General features: G+C 38.0%; 1 protein-coding gene and 1 long non-coding RNA gene across 4 annotated transcripts in view; one reads left to right on the plus strand and one right to left on the minus strand.

The window, feature by feature from the left end:
• Positions 1-15,441, minus strand: part of LOC139690748 (uncharacterized) — a 28,438-nt gene extending 12,997 nt beyond the window's left edge. Inside the window, exons 1-2 of the long non-coding RNA XR_011701503.1 lie at positions 15,382-15,441; positions 15,146-15,289 (exon numbers count right to left, since the gene is read on the minus strand). This is a non-coding gene — a long non-coding RNA (uncharacterized lncRNA). The remainder of the gene's footprint in view (positions 1-15,145; positions 15,290-15,381) is intronic.
• LOC139690746 (G protein-activated inward rectifier potassium channel 3-like) overlaps positions 1-21,479 on the plus strand; it is a 50,849-nt gene that overhangs the window by 1,052 nt on the left and 28,318 nt on the right. The window lies entirely within an intron of this gene.

Consider the following 21,479-nt stretch of genomic DNA (forward strand, 5'->3'; position numbering starts at 1 on the left):
CTATTTTAACTAAAAATTATATTTCTGGCATGAAGATGTTTTTGATGCTGCATTTTGTTATAATTTTCATGTTGTGAGGTTGTTTTGTAGATAATATTCCTTTTTCCAGTTAATCTTTTGTGAAAACTACTTGACAGATATTGGATGTGTCAACACTGTGTTTGGCCTAGAAAGCAAAAGAAGGATGTGGCCCTGTATCGAGTCACAATGGGTGTAGGCTTAACGTTCATGTCCGATTTTCCTGCATTGGGGTTTCCCAGGTTTGTTTGGAGTCGTCGAAATCGCTCCTGATATTTGATGCGTAAAATACGTTCAGTTTTTCAAAGAAGCGTAAGCTTGGTCGTTTTGGTCAGTAAGCCGTAGGTTTTCCTCCTACGGTGATTTATGCCGTCTTCCGTGACGTCACTGCTAAGGGAGAGAGAGGTTGATGTCGGAAGTTCCGCAATTTCGACTCATTGCCATTGAGTAGATTCTTTCCCGCTTAATCACCAGAGAAAAACTTAGGTACAATTTTCATACCTTTCTACTCCATTGTTTGAATCAAAGTCCAATAGCTTTACAATCATGCTAATTTGAGTTCATGCTGTGGTTCTCAGTCCACAAGGGTTTTGTGTTCTCTCGAACCCACCAACATTGAGGAACCTTGAACGTGATCATATATATTACTATTGTTTATCGCACGAATATTCTAAGAGTTAGCTAAATACATTTTTCTGCTGATGCCACTCCAATAGATTTTAATTATTCGCGTGAAAAGAGTGAATTATTACGGGTGCCCTATGAAAAGTTTCCGTCTCATCATTAGTTCGATCCGTTGTTTTTGGGGAATTCCATCGCCACTCGAACAGCGAAGTGAGCGCACTCGCTCCTGCAAGTGTTCCCGCGTGGTGGCCCCTCGCTCTGGGGTCGTCCTTCGCCCCGTGCGGGGAGACCGTGTCGACCAGACACTGAACCGTTTGAAAGCAGTCAAACGTGTAGATTATTTTCTCCGGATGTGAACTATCTGTAGCTTTGGTCTCATTATAACATTGAGGTTATTTGAAAATATTATTATTATTATCCCGTGCAATTTGATGTCAGGGAAGTACAAGGTCGAATTTTTATCAAAGGACTAAAAAAAATTACTCGAGTCTGATAGGCATTAATAAAAAATTACATCAGCAAAAAGCTTTCACTTTGTGCACTTGCCTTGGATTTGTATCTTATGTATAACGTAATATTTAATGAGAAAATATGTAGCTTAAAATGAATAAAATTTCGGTAAGTGCAATATTTATAGTTTTAATGTGCATCCAAAAACATCATAATTATCATCTGGAAAATGTTGCTACATGGCATAGTTTATATCTGCTAATCGTAAATCTTACGATGTCACACTTTTTATAAAATAAAAACTACAGTCTAAATTCATCATACTTATATTTTGAACTTTTTAAACTGAATATCTTCTAATAGTTTATTTATTCTATTAGCTATCTAGGTTTAAATTTAGTCCTCAGTTGAGTGCTATCTACGTATATTATGTATGTAGGAAATATGCTAAGTATTTGCGGAAATTATTACTCTTTTGCAACTTAATGGTAAAATGCTACATGCAATTGACAACTCGTTAAATGCACTAATAAATACATTTAGGATTATATTGAGCTTGTGCTTGAAGTAGGTGTGGTCAATATAGAAGAACTGAATGCTTCTCTCTTTTCTTTTCGCTGTTAATAAGCCTGATTACCAAATGAAGATGTCAAGGAGAAAATATCTTCATATTTCACTGAAATGAATATACATTTTCTAGAGAATCTATTGAAAATTTGCTTTATAAATAACTTGTACTCATATATAATTGTTTTAATAATTCTTCGACGTACTTCGACGTAATAATTCTTCGACGGCTGATTTCCCATTCCATCGAACCCTGTGTCCCCCAGGGCGCAATTCTTTCACTAATCCTTTTTCGTAAATGACTTCCCCTCCTCCCCTGAACTCCACCTGTTGTTATATGCAGTTGAGACCTCCATTCTTGCCGAAGGATCTAACCCTGGCCTGTAGGCAATCTCCAGTATCAATTTTGACTCCTTCGAGAATTTGCAGATGACCGAAGACCGCGTCAACGCCAGAAAATAGTAACATATGGTCTTTGGTAACGACTTAAATCTGGAGAATCCCCCCCCACCCACTCGCACCCACAGTCCTTTACAAAATACGCTGATACCGAAGTCTCAGACTGTCCAGTGTCTCGAAGTTACCCTGGACAGCTCACAGCCGATATGACAACACGGAGACCACTGCAGTTGGTTAGCTGGCTCTGCTCTCACTCCTTTGCCTTAACTTTCCTCTCTCCCTGGAAACCGAAGTTCTTTTCTATACCGCCATTATTCGCGTCCTCCTTTTGTATGCTTCGCTGGTTTGGTTACGCGCAGCCGAGACACACCTCAACAGTATACGGACAACAGAGGATAAAGTAGTCCGAAAACTCTTTGGGACGTTATGATTCACCCGGAATCCACAAAGAACTGAGCCTTACTCATCCTGCCTCCAGCCACAATACAATAAGCCATAGAAAAATTGTTCAATAACCACCTCAGTTGCAACCGAAAATGGTCCGCTGTTCTGCGAAAACTCACTGATGGCGATATGTCTATTCTGTTTAGTTGTAATTCATTTGACGTCGGTGTTCTCTTCCATGATGGTGTGGTCCTGAGCTCGCATAATTATTTACAAGGGTGCGATAAGCCTTTTAAAATTTGGGAATAGGCCCATATCTTATTAATTGTGTGCATTTCATAAGGAAACAAGGTTTGGTTTTATAAATTCCTTGAGGCATATTTTTCGTGTACATGGATACATTTTAAAATTTGCTATAAGATACAAATTTTCTCCGTAATCGAAGAACCTATACTTATTTAGTTTAATCCCTAAACTACAGCATGTGATAATGATATATCTGAAGATATGAACTTAAAATCGAACGATCGATAAAATTGTTATTACTTGAGCATTCCTTAAGACGTAACGGGATGGTAAGGAACTAGAATAAGGGAACGAGGAGAGAAAATAGAAGAAAAAGTCCCACCAGGAAGGTAAAATGGTAAATACTTGGATCAAATGAAACGGTATGTAAGAGAAAAGGTATAGGAGAATAGCAGTTGACCAGTCTTCTAGTACAGATGGTCTATCGCTTACTGCTGTTCCCTGTAGTAGAAAGGCAGTTTAGAAAGTTGCGCCTTGAACACTCTGCTAATCTCATTTAAAACCAAGACGTGGAAGTTATTCAGAAATTGTATCGGGGAAAGAAAAGGATGCCCGTGCACCTATTATGTATGAGAACCAAGGCCACGGTCGGTGGTCAGTACAGTCTCATTCATTCGGTTTCGCATATCATACGACAAATCAATTCTCAGTGACATTTATGATTATGCTTGGAATTACTGGATGTCTGGTCGTAAAGGTTACGCTCAGGGGACTTGTCACGAATTTCTCTGCTCATCTTGAGTGAGTTTGCACATTGAACCAATTCTCGACTCAGGCTGTAACTTTTTCTCAGTTGCCTCGGCCTGCTTCGATCAAGGCACGTAACGCAAGGCGAAAGACGGTACCGCGTGAGGGGAACCGCTAATAAATTCAAATCAGTGAGGGATATTGTTTGGGAGATGTTTGTACGGGGCTCGTAAGGATGCAGTCATTAACTTTCGCCTTGGACTCGCATTTATCTCGTCCCACCAGTGTCCTTATCTCTTTGTCAGTAGCATCTAAAAATCGCTGTTTGGCAATCGGCCGTTCCTTCCCGTCCTTTTCCACTTAGCCAGGCTCGCCCAACTCGGCGCCACCTTCACCGATTTCCTCTTTCTCGGCGCCACGAATGCGGGCGAGGACAGCGATGCAACCGTCCCAGGATCCCCCTTTAAGATCTGAGGAGGGAGAGGGTCCAGGGAGAAAAAATATTCGCATGTAATTCGTCAATTAGGGTCGATGTGTGTCGTGGCTGCGGTGGATATGGTTTTAGTGGGTTCTGATTGTGGGCGCATCGGAGACCCGACAGTTTATTAGGGTAAGATAGAAAGTGGGAGAAATGAGGGAGAAGTGTAGAAAGTAATTGATGTTTTTGTTTCTTTACTTAATAGTAAACGAAATGTTAAATACAACGGGTACGATTCATCGTCCATTCCGATGGATTCCGTCCGGTTGTGAAACAACTACTTAGTCATTTATTTTACCGATCCGATGCATGGTTTAATCTATGGAACATATTTACGAATTAGAATTAGCATGTGATTAATGAAAGTTAAACTCAACGGATAACTAGGCAATTTCCACATCACAACACATTGTTTTCCCTTCTTGATAAGTGGAGGCGACTTCATTGAAAAATATTGCGTGCACCCCTATCTGTTTCTCTGAGAAAGGCAGGTCTGAGAAGCGCCTAAGAAATGTCCTTGGTTATTTTTCATTAAGGCTATTTATTGGCATGGTAGTCCATTGGGTAGAGCGATGGGCTACTGGCCGGAGGACCTGGGTTCGATTCCGACTGACGCCTCTGGGAAACCTCAGCTTCACCCAAGCTGAGTGATATATTTTTGAATAGGACGTCCTGAGAAACCATTGGCGTCACAGAGAGAGTAACTGATACATTAGATATATTTCGAGAAATGTACAGATATATTTAAGGTGTCGTTTTTCACGCGAACGATTAGGGATCAGAATAACTTCCAACCGCGCTAGGAGGGAGGAGTATTTTGTATCAAAGGTACTCTGGTGTGTAGTCACCCCTTACCAAGCGGTCGCTTGTAAGGTACAGTGTAATAATAATAATAAACTTCTCCTATCCTGATATGTGAATTTCACTCGCCGTTGGGGCTAGTACACGTTATAGGTGAACTCTACCCTCCTCATCTAGCAAAACAATCCTCGGGTTGATGCTTCGATATGTATTCCATGTTGTTTGTGCTGTCAGCTCAGATATCGTTGACTTAGCTGAAGGCTTAACGGGCTTACTGTATGTATGTATAAGTCAAAGGTTTGACACATACATATACGCCTAATAATGACATCAAGATATCCTCTAACCTGAGAAACTCAGAGAATATGGTGGATTTTGATGTTTTAAGATGGTGTGTTTCCTGATTTTCATTTTGAACTGATAATCAGTTCAGTAAAATACATCCAGTGTTGAAGAAACGTTAAAATAATGGTGTAGTAATGCTTTAAACATTTTTTCTCGCAGTTCACTATGGCACCCGAAGGGTTTCTTGTTTAATTATCCAAGAAAATGGTAGCTTTGTCCCTCGGCAGCATAAATGCATTGAAACATTATTTTTCGTGCTTATGTGTTCCACGCTTTCGCTTGACTGAAGAAACTAAAAAATTATTAGACTGCAATGGTCCTTCTCTCGTGATCTTATTCATCTGCATCATTTTACTGACACAAAACACTCAGGAATATTGAGGTAATTTCTTAATGGCTGCAAAGAGGACGTCTTTTTTTCGTGAAGTTTCGCTGACGCAGACACCTTCCTTTACATAAATGACAAAAATCTTTTTCGTTTATCAAACTATTTTTATGCCTATTTTCTAAAGAAGGTGGTTGTGCCACCGAAAAAAGACAAAAGAGTATTGAGAGTCCAAATCATTTATCTAGTATCAAATGTATATTTTGGGTCAAAATCATTTATTTATGTAGAAAAGTTCTGAACATCCGTATAGTAACACTTATGAAAGGTTATTACCCGTACTTAACGTTCTACATGAAGAGATCCAGTATAATTAAAGTAAAAAATATGGTCTCGAATTCCTCTACCTATCTTACCACCGTAGCTTATAACGTGCCATAATTGTGCTATGAATTTATATAGTATATGTGGTATAGTTGCTCCTGCTTTTATCTAGCTTCCTTCTGAACAGCCAACCTTGTCTTTAACTGCCCTTTGAACGTATCTTCGAGGGCGTGACAAGAGGTCACATTTGCGACATGGATATCTGGTTTTGGTTTGACTCCTAACCAATGCCAAACAAATAGATATGGAATGGAACGTCTCATACGCCCGATTACTGCGAGCTGACTCGGCCACAGTTGGAGTGAATGTGTGTCGTTTCGTAATTATCTATTAAACATTCTCCAAATAATATTCAGACGTCCATTACATGCATAAAGGTTTCTCGTATCTATTTGCAATATTATCATTCGTTTGGGCAATATTTAAGCGACATCTAGGGCAACAAAGAAGAGGGGATGCAAATTTTTATATAGCGACGTGCATGGGGCGGTTAATCTTTCAGCAGGTTATAAAAAACATACCGCAGTTTTGACAATAGGATCATAGAGCACAAAATTGCTGTCTGGCTCAAGCTCTTCGCAGAGCACTTCCTCGAAAACAAGCTCATCATCGGTAGGACCATAAATCACTCATTTTGAAAAGGAAAGTATTAAATCGGACGTCCTGAAACATTTGTAGTTCCGTAAATCATCGCCCTCAGTCCAGAGGTGTTGAATTGTTGAACGTTAGCGAAAAACTCCGTTTTTCACCAACTGACCTCTCCTCACAGGTAATTCTTTTGATCTAAATAGGCTTTTCTAACCACTAATGAATTCACCGAAATTATTGCATTATTCTTCGAAACTGTGAGATTTGTGAAACAGAAATGTTAAACCAATATTTTCTTTAAAGGATTAGGCTACAATGCTATTCTGGCTTCCATTCATTCTTTGCCCTTCCCGCGCTTAATGAGATTCGTATTAGAGAACCGTTCCAGATTTCATATATTCCACATGGTGTTTCTAATTTTCACTATTTTGTGTTATATTTCCGTTTCTATCCTAGTTTTAAGATCTGTCAAATTTCCTACATTTCTTAATTTCCTCCATTTCAATTTATTTTCTATTATCAGCTAGCCCAACTCTTGTAGTACCTACATCCTTTTATTTACCAAAGTAAGTGCATTTCTGCTGCCTGCACTCTTAATTCATCTTCTTTTTTTTAGTGTAACCAGCGTTCATATCCACATAGAAGAGACGAGGCTGCCGTAGCTTTATCTAAATGTTGTTTTTCTTAATTTTTTTCGTTGTTCTTTTTATAGTTTTGCCTAATGCTTAGTAGCGGTTCAACTCTTTATATAGGTTTTTTCTTTATTATATGTTGTGTCATATCCTATGGAATTAGTTACGTATTTTTGGGCTACAATTATGTATATTTCTCTCTTGTTTCTTACTGGTCCGTCACATATCAATTCTATTTTTTCGTACTTTTTGTGTTATACTGAGGTCCGATTCTGTCAAATATTTGATCCAATTAGAAAATAGATCCTGTTCTGTAGTAAAGTTTGCCTCGGAAAATATATTTAACAAAAAGCCAACATCTTTTGATATATTATTTCACAAACTATTACCTCCTCAGAGAGTTTGAGCAAGAATCGTAGCAGGGATACATTCAGGGGCATTCCGTTTAGACATTACTCGATTTATTGTTTTTCTGTAGATAAACTAGTAATATTTTGGTTTCTAAAAACTGCCACACTTCTTTTTTAGGATTTATTAGAAGAGTGTGGGGAAATGTGGCGAAAAGGTTAAAGAGAAATGTTATCTTTCGCTCGTTAGGCCTCATTAGAATATGCTGCTAGTATATGGGATCCTCATGAAGTTGGATTGATTGCTGAATCGGATGGCGTGTAGCGCAGAAGAGCTAGATTTGTGAATCGTTGTTATGAATAACTGAGTAGCGTATCAAAAGTATTAGAGGATCTGGGTTGGGAGCCATTTACGAAGCGAAGGTTAAATTACAGATTAAATCTTTTGCATTAAGTGGAAGGATGTCTCTTGCTGAAAATGTGTTATTAGCCCCATCGCATTACGGCTGGAGTGATCATGTCAATAAAATTCGAAAGATTAAGTGCAGAACAGATTAGATTTAAGATGTCATTTTCCCCACGAATGATAAGGGATAAGAATAAAATAACGTTTGTCCGATCGCGCTATGAGGGAAAGGTGTTTTGGATCAAGGGTAGTCTTGTGTGTAAGCACCCCCAGCCACACACCCTAGTGGTGGCTCACAGGGTACTAAATAAAACTTAAACAAAAAAAACTTCCAGAGGTATATTTTCGGCTTTTCGTGACGAAAGATGTAACATATCTCAAGGATAGACTTTTAAGTGAGAGTATTATTTTCTTTTTATTATTAAAATGTTCATACGACTGAGACCAATATTAATTTTGTTCGAAATTCAGATTTTTTTATATTCGTTTCTTCAGAACTGAGAATGATGAAATACATTGTACGTATCAAAAGGCCTCGAAAGCATGAGATTTTACTACTTCGGGGAGAATTATAAACGTGATCTATGCTTTACATCTCATTTGTATTTTTCAAATCGAGTTCTTTGAGGATTTTATAAGTGTCACGCGTTATGTCCACCGTGTGTTATTCATAATCTTTCTTCCTCTCCCTTATGGAACTACAGCTAATATCGGACCTTGACCTCCTTTAGTTTTCTTCCCCATCAATCTTGATCGAATGCAGCTTTCTTTAAGGCTTATACCTTCATCATATTGAGCATTCACTTTGGCATCCTTTGGTCTTTCATCCTTGTAGCATCACCTGCCCATCAAAATTTTGTAGTTCGATAATTTGGTAAGTGGCTGTATACCTACTAATTGATGATTTCTTAAGATTGTAAGTGATTCTCCTAAGATCCATTTTCAATATTCGGACTCGGGATTTCCGGGTAATATTTTCCTGTCAAAGGCGTTGATACTATCCTGAGTAATTGTCTTTTATCTATTTTTCGCAATTATAGGGAATTACCAGCCTAATGAAGTTTGTAGAGGGGGATTCCGTCATTTCGGTGGCTTTTTTCGGTATTTTATTCTTCATATCTGAGAATGATGGTATCCATTCAATCAAAGATCACCTAATCAATAGTTTTAACTACTACAGAGGCAAAATATGCCGTATTTGCCTGCTCGATTCTCCCTCCAGTTTCAGCTCTCCTGTTGCCATCTATAGTTAGTGTCACCTGACGGTATGTAATTGTTTCACTGCTCCTAAATTGTATCCTTCTAATATGCGAGCTCTTGTTCGGTCAATGTTTGTGTTAGCAGGTTTTTTTTATGTATGCATTTAAACCCACTTCCTTGAACTTTCTCTCCAAGTCTATATAGATTTCCTCAACTGCTACTAATGACATTCTTGTATGTTTATGTAGTCCGCGTTCCTCTGATTTCGTTTGTTTATTTTCAAGAATGCTTGTTGGGTTCATGGACACATTTATTATGACATACTCCAAAGCGAATGTTCCAAGGGGAAAGCTTCGTTGGCTGATTCTGCTTCCGTGAATGTTATTCTGTATCTGACTTTGTGGCTTTAGTTAGTTTGATTGATCGGTTGGGACCCCAAAACTCTGTCATCATTTTCAATAGCGTTCTTCTCTCGATAGAATCATTAGGTTAGTGAATATCTACAAAGATCTGGCGGACATCAGTGTTTTATTCCCAGGATTGAATCAGGATGTCTTAGACACCACATATCTAATCAGTTCTGGATCTGCCCGGATTTAAACTCCTTTTATTCAAAACCTCCTGTATTATTTCTTCCTTTCACTCTTGAAGTAGTAAGTATTACTGGGTGTTAGAAACAATTTTGCTGGTTTAAATAATTTTGCTGTACTATAGACGCCACTACCAGTTGCTCTGTTGATTTTAATAGTTTTTATGCCAGTTATGACTTCCCTTTGGTAGGGAAGGTATGTAGTGGGACTTGTTATAGTCGTCTTTTATTTTAGCTCCGCTGCTAGCTGTATTTTAATTGCCCAGTCCTCCCAGCAGTTCTTTGAAGCTGTGTTCCATTTTCATTTATGTATTCTGTCCCCGTTAGTAAGCCCATTATTGTTACTGCAATAAACAAGTCGGGGTTTAAATCTTTCTTACAAGTTTTATATACATAATTGTGTGGATACCTGGTGTTTTAATTATTTGCTTTCAAATACCTGTCATAATAGTAAATGCAAGTGAAAAGTTTATACTTGTATTTAAATGTTTTTTGCATGTCTTTCTTTAGTCTTTCTTCATTAAAAATGCTGCAAACTCTGAAGAACGCTAAGCGATTATCGAAATGTGATATTTTGCACATTTCAGAATGCAGGAAGTGTTTGCTATAAGGGCCGAAAGTGATAATTAAATTATACTTTATGCGAATAATTATGGTTTTGCCAATGGATCAAAAGGTGCTTGGGAAATTATACCTATATACTCGTACTTATATTTCTACATCCACATGGATTACCACTTCCTCTACATTGATATCCCCTCACTCACTTATCAATCCTGACTTGGTTTTAATCGCACTTAGTAGATATCTTGGACATTGGAAACTTCCTTCATCCGAACGTTAAAGACATTCAATTTGTCCACGTGCGTTGTGTACGTAACCCCTATCGTTGACTGTGTCAATAAGTATAGCATAGCGTATACTTGTATGATACAAAGTTCTTGTTTACACCAGATATGGGTAGCTAGAGTATCTTACGCCTGAAGTTATCATTTTGAATCCCACCACTTTTTTCTCGAATCTGTTTGCTTTCGACGATGTCGATAACCTTGCTTCATTGGCGCAGCCAATGTTGTTAATAGTACTAATTTCAGATACTTATTAGCGGAGTCTTGTGACGGAAAAGCGCCTGCTCCCAGTGTTGATCTTAGATGTATCCGATTATAACGCAATTAAGGAAAAAGCTGTTTCGTTGAGTGGACTCTCTGTAAATAAAAAGACCGAGTGGGGAATTCGTTTATGTCGCAAAAACGAGATGCGCGGCAGGGAGGTGGTGTGGCGAAGGTCTTCGCTGTTCGCCATCAGTGTGTAGTCACGATTGTGTGGAATTTCAAGCGTATAATTTCCGAAATTTAATTAGCTTATTTCATTTAGAATTATTTTTTAGTTGGGACAGGCTTATTAGGCATTAGCAAATTCTATTGACGATTAGCCGATAATGGAGACGATCACAACAAATTATCAAATAAAGAGTTCTCGGAGTTTTAAGCTATAGAGTTTTCCATTGAATTTTCGTTCACCGAGATTTCGTTGACCAACACTTCCATTTTCTTAAGACTGAAGCGTCGAAACTAAGAAATTTGATTATTTTTAATTTTGGTTCAGGCACTTCACCCTTGAAGGTGCTTGTCTAGGCAGTCAACGTTAGTTTTCGGATATTTGCACAGTTTGACGACCCGAGGACTCTTTGCTTAAAAATACGCCGTGAAGACTTGTGAGTCTTCCTATCGTTGCCTGTTCATTTTTCTAAATCTGTGGTCATAACAGGCTTGCACCCTCAGTAACTACAAGGAAATTGCCTAAAAAACAACTGGAGCCAAGAGAGGAGAGTAGAGTCGATGTATGCAAGCGTACTGACTAGAGTGGGTCGAAAAATTCAATTGTTTCACTTTCCTTCATGGGTCTAACCCTTCTTCTCAGACAATTCATTCGTCTCCCGTTTATTCTAGTCTCAACTCTCATCCATTCTCTCGGCATGACCAAACCAGCGAAGCACACTTCTTTCATACTTTTCTATTGCCCGCGTTCCTAATCCACATTCTTTCATGTCCCACTCATTCCACACCCCGACTCTTTTATTTTACCGCGGACACTCAAGTACCGCATACCCACCGCATTCATTCGGTATTTATGCTTATCCTGGCATACCAAAGTTTCGCTTCCATACAGTATTGTGGGGAGGAGTACGGTTTTGTAGCGCTATCAGGTTTGCTTCTTTAGACGGTCGAGAGAGCTGATTTATTCACTTTTCTTTTTATTCCTTATTTCTGGATTGCATAAGCACATTTAATTTTCTTATCGTTTTCTAAGCTCTTTATTATCGGTTATTTGGACTTTTAATAATATTTAATGATTTCCTGCTAGGTATTCGATCTTCCATCTCTTTGTTATTGTCCTCTCCCCTTCCTACATGTTGACTTCGAAACGAGATCTTGACTCTTAGTTTCTCAAGGTTATTCCAAATGAGTGGATTTAGCTCTACTGATCATCTGTAGTTGATGCAGTATTTATCCTTGTTGATTGGTTGTCTATAGAAACCAATGTTAGTACGACAATGTACTTAATCAGTGTGTAAGTGAGACCTTCTGTAATCGTTTTTCTCAAGTGTCGTTAATGCACAGAATCTGCGTGTTAGTCGGTTAGTAATTGCAGTAACTAACAGCGGTTGAAAAACATTTCTAAATTTTCCTATTGAAATAAACTTAATAAAAAAAGAAAATCACTCTCTGTTCCCACGCTTTCTTCTAAAGTGCTAATGGTTCATGAATTCAATTGTTTTAGCTAGAATGTGTTCTCTTTTTAACTTATCTTCTCATTTTGGGACAATTTCATCTCTACATCAAAAATCTTCGTCCGTACATTTCCTTCGCCTGTAAAGCAGCATACTGCGTTGTTATCGTTATCGAATCACAACGGAATATATTTCGTTATGATTCCATTTGCGTGTATGCATAAGTACTTTTAGTTTTTTTAATACCCTGCAAGCCACTGCTCGGGTGAGTGGCAGGGGGTATATATTCTGTATATGTATGTTATAATCCGTATATCTGTCAATCCCATTGCTGTTTCTTGCTGTTCTGCAGCATTTAAATTCAACAGGACTCCTACCAAATTGAAGGCGTTCATAATAAATCTGTAATTAGTTTTAGATTGGTGTTCACCTTCGCTCTTTCGCGCACTAGGTACATATACCGGTAAACTACTCTCACTTCACTTCTCATACCGGAGCACTAATTGCGCCCCGGAGTGAAATTCAGACAACACAAATAAATATGCTTGTTATTGTTTTCCGTATAGGTGGCATTTTAAAATCTTTCCTTCCTTTTCCCTTTTCAATACTCTGTGTGCATGGAAGTTATGTGAGTTATATTCTCGAAACTGAAAGAGGTTACACTTTATAACAGCTATATACCCTACAATATATGGTTATGTAACAGAAAGAATCCTCCGGTGTATTTTCACTGGAGGAATTTTATCGCTGGATATTCTTCATAAGCGGGTAAAGACAAATTACTATAATAACTACCTCTCCCTATTTGATTGACATCAGGTGAAAATTTTTTATTACTCGCGTTAAACTCGACAGCTCCCAAAAAAATGAAAGCATTTTCATTTCAACCTACAAAAAGAAACTCCCATGACACGGACACACTCGTATGGCTAATTTGACAGAAGTGCTGTATCATTAATAGAGCATGGATTAGTGTTTATTTGCCAATCGATCATCTTTTTTATCTTTTATCCAATTAATTGGCATCGTGGCCAGTAGTGTGCCAAGAGAGAAGATAAGCGAAATATCCCGAGGAAAACTTGTCAATCACACTAGGACGCCAAGAACGATCTTATTTCTTTCCATCATTTCTACTTAAACATCTTTGATAGCGATCGTAATGAAAAGTAAAGAATTTAAAAGTGTTTCCATTAAGACGAGAGATCAAATTTTATGTTATTTACCATCGTAATCTACTCCTCCATTTTAACTGTTGAACGCGAAAGCTTCGAGTCGGCATTTCCCTTCGATATAAGGCGAACATCACTTTGGATAGTAATCACTAAACAATCTTCAGCGACGTTGTTCTCGAAGTTTAATTACTCAACCACTTATGATACATAATAGAAAATGGATTGACAATTAAAACCTCTACCGAAATTTTTTATTAAGCTTTGTAAAAGAATTTTCTGTAGATTGGTAAAGTTTTGGAAGAAAAGAAAGTAGGTGTATTGGCCTAAAAGGTCAATACACCTACTTTACTAATACACCTGCCGCCAAGAAACCCAGGACGAAAGTAAGTGAAAAAGAGATACCTGATCAAAGGGAAAGCAATATATTACTATAGTAAATTGATTTATTCGAGAAAGTATTGCCTCTTATATATTTCTTAACAGCTTTCAATTGTGTTCTCAGATATATTTGAGTGGCAGAAAGGCTTTTGGAGCCTGATGAGTTTATTTGTAATGACGGGGTTGAATAATTTGACGTGGAATCACAAAAAGACTCAAATTTGCCACTGTTGAAGTATTAGTTCATGTAGGTGAACATCACCTGAATCCTTTGCTCCAAAAAACATGAAATTGTTCTGATTATCGGGAATAGCTTTTCTTTACTTTCCGGACATATTCCTCTGAACCCGTCTGCTGGAGTAGGTATATGGTATTTGGAGTATTATGGTTGCAGTTTTTATCATAATTTAGGTCTATAATACCATTTTTTTAGGTTCTCAGATTTTATGGTAAACTCAGAACTAATAGTGTGAATGACGCTATCAGGGTATACTGAAAATGTTGGTCATGCAGTTGAGTTTTCATTTCCCATGCACACGATCTTTCTGACCTAAAGGTCCTCTACGAAGTAAAACTATTCCTTATGAAATGTGATGCTACTTTATTCCTAATTAAAATTATTTTAAGACTTTCGGTCCCTTACACCCTAAGGGACGATTCGAAGGAATTAGCCCGATAATGGTTGAAATTTGCTAATTTGATACAAGAGTGCAAATCTCATTTAAAAACTTATCTCATTTGCATATTATCTCTTTAAGAGTCAAAAATTTAATTCTAAACACTCTTTATCCGTCCATGGTTCCATTTATTTAAGGATCTCGCACCATTAATAATATTACTATCGCTTTTTGTTTGAGCCAGAAAAGTGACTTCGAGATAGAAAAAAGAATATAGGAGTAATTCTCTTTTATATCATTGAAAACATTTATGCAAAGACTTGCCTGGAATTAAATGGTTCCCATACAAGGCAAAAGATACCTCGTATACTGGTTGACGTTAACAATATAAGTTACCCAATGTACGACCAGATGTTTTAATTTAAGAAATAATACGAGTATATAGTAATGTCATGCGCGTGACAAAAGATTTAGTGGAAACAAACCGCCAGTTGTTTTAAGACATTGAGTTGAAAATACAGAAACAGAGTTTACCTAAATGCAGAATTACTTAGAAGAATAATAACCCTTATACTTCATTGCAATTATATCGTGGAAATTACAATTCCTTGAAAATTTTTGGCTTAACGCCTAAGAAATTCGGTATATATCGACTTGAATATGCTCAAAATATGCTTATAAAGTATATATCTGAATAGAGTTTAAGTGTCCACTTACTGAAAATCGTCACGTATTGATGTTCAGAAATATATCATATCTATTTGATACCATAAAAAAATATGTCGGGAGCGATGTGCATGGACGGCCCTTTAAACCCGGATCAGGCGGAGGCAACGTTTCTTTCCACTTCTCCACCGTGCCCTGAAATGAGGGGGAAAAAGCCGAATTGGAGGTATCCCTAGATGAATTAGGTATCGTGCGATTATAGAACTAGAGGAATTCAATTAATTTACGTTTTCTCGTAGGTCTTTATTCTTTGAATGAAGAGGTCCGCATATTCCTATCGCAGAAAGAGTGCTCTCTCTCAGTATTTAGCATTAACACTTCACTTGTTTTAGTTGAGTACTTAAAGATGACGCTGATTGGTAATGCTCATGTATTCATACTATTCGAGTGAAATATTTTAAATAATCACACCATGAAATACCTATGATAATTTATTTATTTATCACTAAGTTTGTGACCTCTTGCGTTTAGAAATATTAAATTGTTTTTAATGAGGTCATTGGGTTAATATAAATATTAAAAGGACAAAATGAGTTTCCGTAAAAATTAAATATTCGATTAACGGCGGTTACTTTGCTCTCTGGGCTGAATTCACGTTTGTGGATCGTTCGTTTGTTTGTAGTTTTAAGTATCTCCTTTATCAGAAGTTTTCTTAATACATACACTCGCGATGGACGCAAAACTTGGTCCTCAAATCACCACCTCTCTTCCAATATTGGATGTCTTCACGGCATTCGGCACTTAAGCTCCGTAAAGTTACTATCAGCTACTTCCTAGTCATTCTCCCCAAGTTGCATATTGATAATATGTATTCGTCATGTTCAAGTTTTTTCGTGTGCCAATTATTTTAGCAGATGGTAAACATTTTCCTCCCAATTCTTACCATAAATTCGAGCATTTCTATTTCTATATTTTTGACATCGTTATCTATTTTCGTAAGTTTTAAGAGTTCACGCTTTGATACTGTTTTTATAATATTATGGGGCATGATATTGCGACATCCGGGAAAACGTGGGGAAATTAAATGGCTTGGAAAAACGCTGGAAAAAGCGATTGCAAATACAAAACTGGTCATAAAAGGAGATGCGTGATAATTTATCGCAGAAATGATGGAAATTCAACCTCTTTATCTGCAGTGATCACTCACCCTTGGCCGTGATCTACTCGCTCCTCTCTATCTCTCTCTCGCTGCTTTCGCATTCCACTCTCGCTTCATCCTCCCACCGTTCCATCCCCTCGCTTTTCTCTCCAGACGAAAGCGCGCGGCTACCGGACAGAAAACGGAGCGATGATTCTCCCCCTCTCCCCTTTCCTCCGACTGGACCCCCGAGGTGAGCTGACTTCTAGTCTTTGTACTCTCCGGGCGAAGCGGCTAGCGCAGTAGAATGAAATGACGCCGAGTCGCTGGACAAAACTCCGAGAGGAGAAGGCATTATATATGGGCGCATGAAGCGATTCAAACTTTGCATGAAATTAGCATTAGTCTTTCCATCCGGAGATTGGCTGAATACCAGTCTTCCCTTACCAGTTCTAATTCATTTTCATCATGACAGCTCTTCTTTCTTCCATCCCTCTTGTCTTTGTTTCGCGTGTTTGTCCTTCGATCGTCCTCGTGGGATCTTCCCTTCTTTCTTCCTGACTATTATGTAGCCTGCATATTCTGGTATCTCAAGGTGTGCCCCGTGCTGATGGTTTTTCTAGTTGACATTTTCCTCTGTCACTTTTTCATATATTTTCTTACTTCATCTGTTCATTTACTCTTCAGCATCATCCTCCAATTTCTGCTTTAGGGGTTAGGTGGTGGAAGAGACTCCATAGTCTCAATCTCGCCCCAAAATAAAGACGAATATCTATCTATCTAACTTTATGAGGCTCATATACTTCTCTGGTCCGCATTTCTCCTCCTTAAAACGAAGGGTCGGGTTTCGATTTGTTATATCCTGTTCAGATATTTGTCCAGAACTGCAAACATTTTAGTTTTTTCGCTCCACTTTAGGCTTACACGTGAAAAAATTCCTTGTATGCCCAAGGTCCCTCCCGTTAAAGGGGTTGTAATCCTAAGGCGGCGTGGGGGACAGTCTCCATCCACCCAAAATAACCTTGATTTCCGGAGGGGTGACTTGTGGTAAGGTGTCGTTTGGGCAATCCCCACCTCTGGGAGGGGTCGACTGATACGAGTGGTTTCGAATGATGTCAAGTATTTCAATCGCGTGCCTGCAAGCTGCCGCGATCTCTTTTTATGTCCTAGAGTGTTATTTTGAAACTCCCACCGCCTACCGCAGGGGTTACGGTTTACAATTAGACTCAGGGGAGAAGGTGATTCTATCCAATGGCTTGGGATGACCGTCATTTAACATCTGCCATCAGTTTGCGATCCGGCATGCTCTGCGCAGCTTATTTCAAGACTCCCAGGGAATCGTTATAAGAATTAGGAAGAATACGAGTTTTCTCGTATTTTTCGTAATATCGAGAGGGTTTTTCAGACTTAAGAAAACCATGGATGTGGTGGAGGAGCAGTGTCGACGTTGAACAGTTATTTCGGATCATGGGAACATTAATCGGTATCTCCAAGCTAATCCCGTCTCGAAATATCATTTTTGATATTGTCGGGCGTTTCCGGGGTGCGCGCACTGTATGCGTCGCTAACCGAAAATTGGAAGGAACTTCTCAGCAACACCTTGGGGTCCTATGCCTTATTTTTATGTTAATTTTGGTGTGTAAGATATTCTCATGTTTGTGTGTTGTAAAGTTTGTGAAGTTGTATTTTCGCATGAAACAAATTTTCACAATTTTAAGTTCGAGTCTCTCAGCGTTTCTCTGCAACGAACTGTTCGAAATATACAAGACGCCAAAAAATCTGTCATTCCCATTTTCTCTAGGGCTTTTGAATTATTTATATTTGATTTTCTAAGGCATGTGCAATAATTTATTTTAAAAGCTTTAGGTCTCAACTCGGGAAATGCAGATTTTTGAAATTCAATCCATCGTTGATTGACCATTCGGTTAATCTCAATCAGTCATTGCGGCGGCAGGGGGTCAGAGACAATCAGTTTCTTGGGTTTGTATTTTCTTCAAGTTCAAATAAATTTGATAGACGTGCGATCTCTCTGGAATCCGCGCGAAAAGTAAACACCTACTCGGTGTCGTGCATGTGGTTTGAACTTGAAAAAGTTTGGGTAAACTCGATTTCGCACGATATCGCTTGCGGTGCAGCCGGTGTGAGCGTAACCACAGAAAGAAATGCAAGGTGTGTTGGAGAGTGTCAAAACGACTCTCCCGCGGAGGCAGTGGCCGACGGCCTTTATGGCAGGAAGATAGTTCGGGCGGTATTGGCAACGTAGCGTAAACATAAATCTCAGGCATTGATCAGTATTTGGCTTCTGGACGCCTGAAAAAGATAGCAGTTACTTGAGGTTTGACATCACAATTCGAGACACGGATTCCCCGAGTAAAATATTGAAATTAAAGTGCACTTGATGGAAATAAGAAGTGGCAGCTGAGAAAAACTCGCAATCAATTTCGAAACCCACGGAGCGCAAACGCCATATTTGATAGATTTAACACTTGAGAAATTTGACTGCGATAGAAGCATAAAAAGGATGCTTTATCGTGAAATCAAATGGAATTGCAGTCCTTTCTCTAATAGTGGCTACTGAGAATTGCTATCCCGGAAACCTCTTTGAGACCTGTAGTAAATTATGATCAAGATGACTTACGTTCACTTCCTGTTTTTATTAAATTACGTTTCTTCGTAGTTTGCAAATGGTTGAAGGTGTGCGAAAAATTTACGAAGCGTTTTTTCCCCTGAGCGAGTTCTCTTTTTTATCCCATCCGAGTGAGCTTATATGAATGGATTAATGTTAATTTATAGAGATTTATAAAATTAAAAGTAGTGCTTTCTTCCCATTATTTGCAACTTGATGTCGCCTATGCGTCGAAACCAGAAGTAGTGGAATAAAGTTTATTTTGAAAAGATACAACGTTTATTAATTCAGTAATAGTGTATTATCACAAATTTGAGCCGGAAACCATTGAATTCAGAAACGCTGTTTTCAAGCCGATAGTTAACGTTAGCCATTTATGTAAATTCACTATATATATATATATATATATGTATGTGTGTATATATATATATATATATATATATATATATATATATATATACACCTACCTACCTTAACCGGTAGATTACCTTAAAAGAATATACTGTATAATCTTCTACTTAGAGCAACCATCAAACTTTTCCATTCCCATGACTTTGTAAGGCAAGTCAGTAGGGTTCAAGAACCTGGGTGATTCTTCAAGTGTCCTGAAATTCTAATATTTTCAGAGTAAGTATAATGACATAGGTCATTCCAGTAAAGTTTACATTTGAATGAAATATAGTGGTACATAATATAAGATTTTTTCAATAAAGAGGCGTACATTTTTATTAGCCTAATTTATTATGCAATAATCTACTTTAATGTTGTAATGTTAGTATTTTTCATCACCAGAAGCCGGCGTGGGCGAACTGAACTTGTTTCAACTTGCAACGGCTGCCGCGGACGCAATATTGGAGTCAGATCAATGAAACTTGTACCACATATAAACCATGCATGAAGCTAACAATATAATATTAAATTATATTCTAGCACACTAGGTAATACAAATAAAATGTTTGATTGTTTGATATTGAACAGCCCTAATAGTAATCCACAAACTTCTAGTTTCTGTTTATTTCCGACTCGGATAAACTATCTTTGCCGTAAGAATCATCGTGAAAACGGAATTTTCCCTTTTGAATATCTGGAAAAGTAGACGAAATTCCTTAATCCGAAATTGTGATAGCTACTGATTTGTCAGTAATTTATAAAATGTCCATATAACAGGACGTAGCACACCGCATACCGTATGCGGTGTGCTGTTATATGGAGAGTTGTTAGACAGACACATGTTAGAGGGTGGAGATTTCATCTCACCTAATTGTTTTGTGACAGGCGAAGCTCGGCTTTCACGGGGAAAAGTGGGCATTTATTGATAATTATGTCAATTTCTCAGAAGTGTTCAGCATGCAAACATTTTTCTCCTTCACTTTGCATTCATAGAAAATGATGGCTTAAGGCTGATTACCAGGTGAAGCTTTTCCTGAAACTCTCAAGTTAACATCTCCAAACCCTATCTTTATTTTCCATACTAGATCCTGGCATTTACCGCCTTCTTTCATTTAGTCAAAATTAGTTCATTTAGTCACCGTTTTTATCCCCTTTATTTACCAATGTAACTATCGATTTTAATTTGCTTATCTAACATCCGTATTACTCCTTGCAGCTTCACCGTTCTCAATACCCACTTCCTCTTCGTAATTCGTTGTTTCACTTCTTCATGTCTTTCTTCCCACGCAAATGCATATCTTCTTGGTTGTCTTATTTGTTCGCCTAACTCAACTTTGTTCTCCGAGGCCCCAGCTGGTAGTTTCCTGGTATTTTCTCTCCCTCATTTTTAGTGCCCAAGTAGCTGGTGCTTAGCTGTACAAAGTTACGAGTTACGTAAAAAGTTACGTACATTCCGTAATGATATTTTGACCTTTTCTTTCTTCTCTCCTGGTAGGCTGATGCAGCAATTCACTCAGTTCAAAGAACTATTTTTCTATTGAGAAATTTCAAGTATCAAATCCTTGTCATATTTTTTCGTTAGGTAGTGGAGAAAACGTGATCTGTTGAGAAGCCGAGCGCATTTGTTTCATCGGAGGTAGTGTAATTTTTGTCTCATATTTTTATGTGACGATCCAATCTCGTGTTACAATGATTTTTATGGGATCAATTCCGAATTAAAGCAATGGAGTTGTGCTCCATCTTCAGAAGACATGTTTTCGCCAAAAAATGTAATAATTTATTATTTGGTTGGATTTGGTCAAACGGGATGGGATTTAAATGTGTCGAATGGTTGCCTATAATTATTTCAGCGAATAGATTCCCTCCATTCAAGGTGGTGGAAGCCACTGTTACTCTAGTGCGTTTTATTTTTACACTTGTCAAAATACATGAGTTGAGGCTCACCGATTATCTTATGAAATTTCTCCTGCACGCTTGTAAAATTATTGTTCAAAACGTGGATCACCAGTAATTTGTATGTTCACTATTATATACTAATATATATATTATTATTAGGTAATCTACCGGTTAAGGTAGGTTTTTGGATGGACACAACTACTAAATAAACATTTTGTGACTCCTAACAAAACACAAAATTCAGCATCCTACTCTACATCAGATCCTTCCTCCCTTCATCCCGTCCAACATCCCTATCCTGTTCCTTCCCTTTCCTCGTTTGCCGAACATTCTCC

The sequence above is a fragment of the Hetaerina americana genome, unplaced genomic scaffold (genome assembly GCF_022747635.1).
Source record: "Hetaerina americana unplaced genomic scaffold, ioHetAmer1.1.p SCAF_3, whole genome shotgun sequence".
Classification (NCBI taxonomy): Eukaryota; Metazoa; Arthropoda; class Insecta; order Odonata; family Calopterygidae; genus Hetaerina; species Hetaerina americana.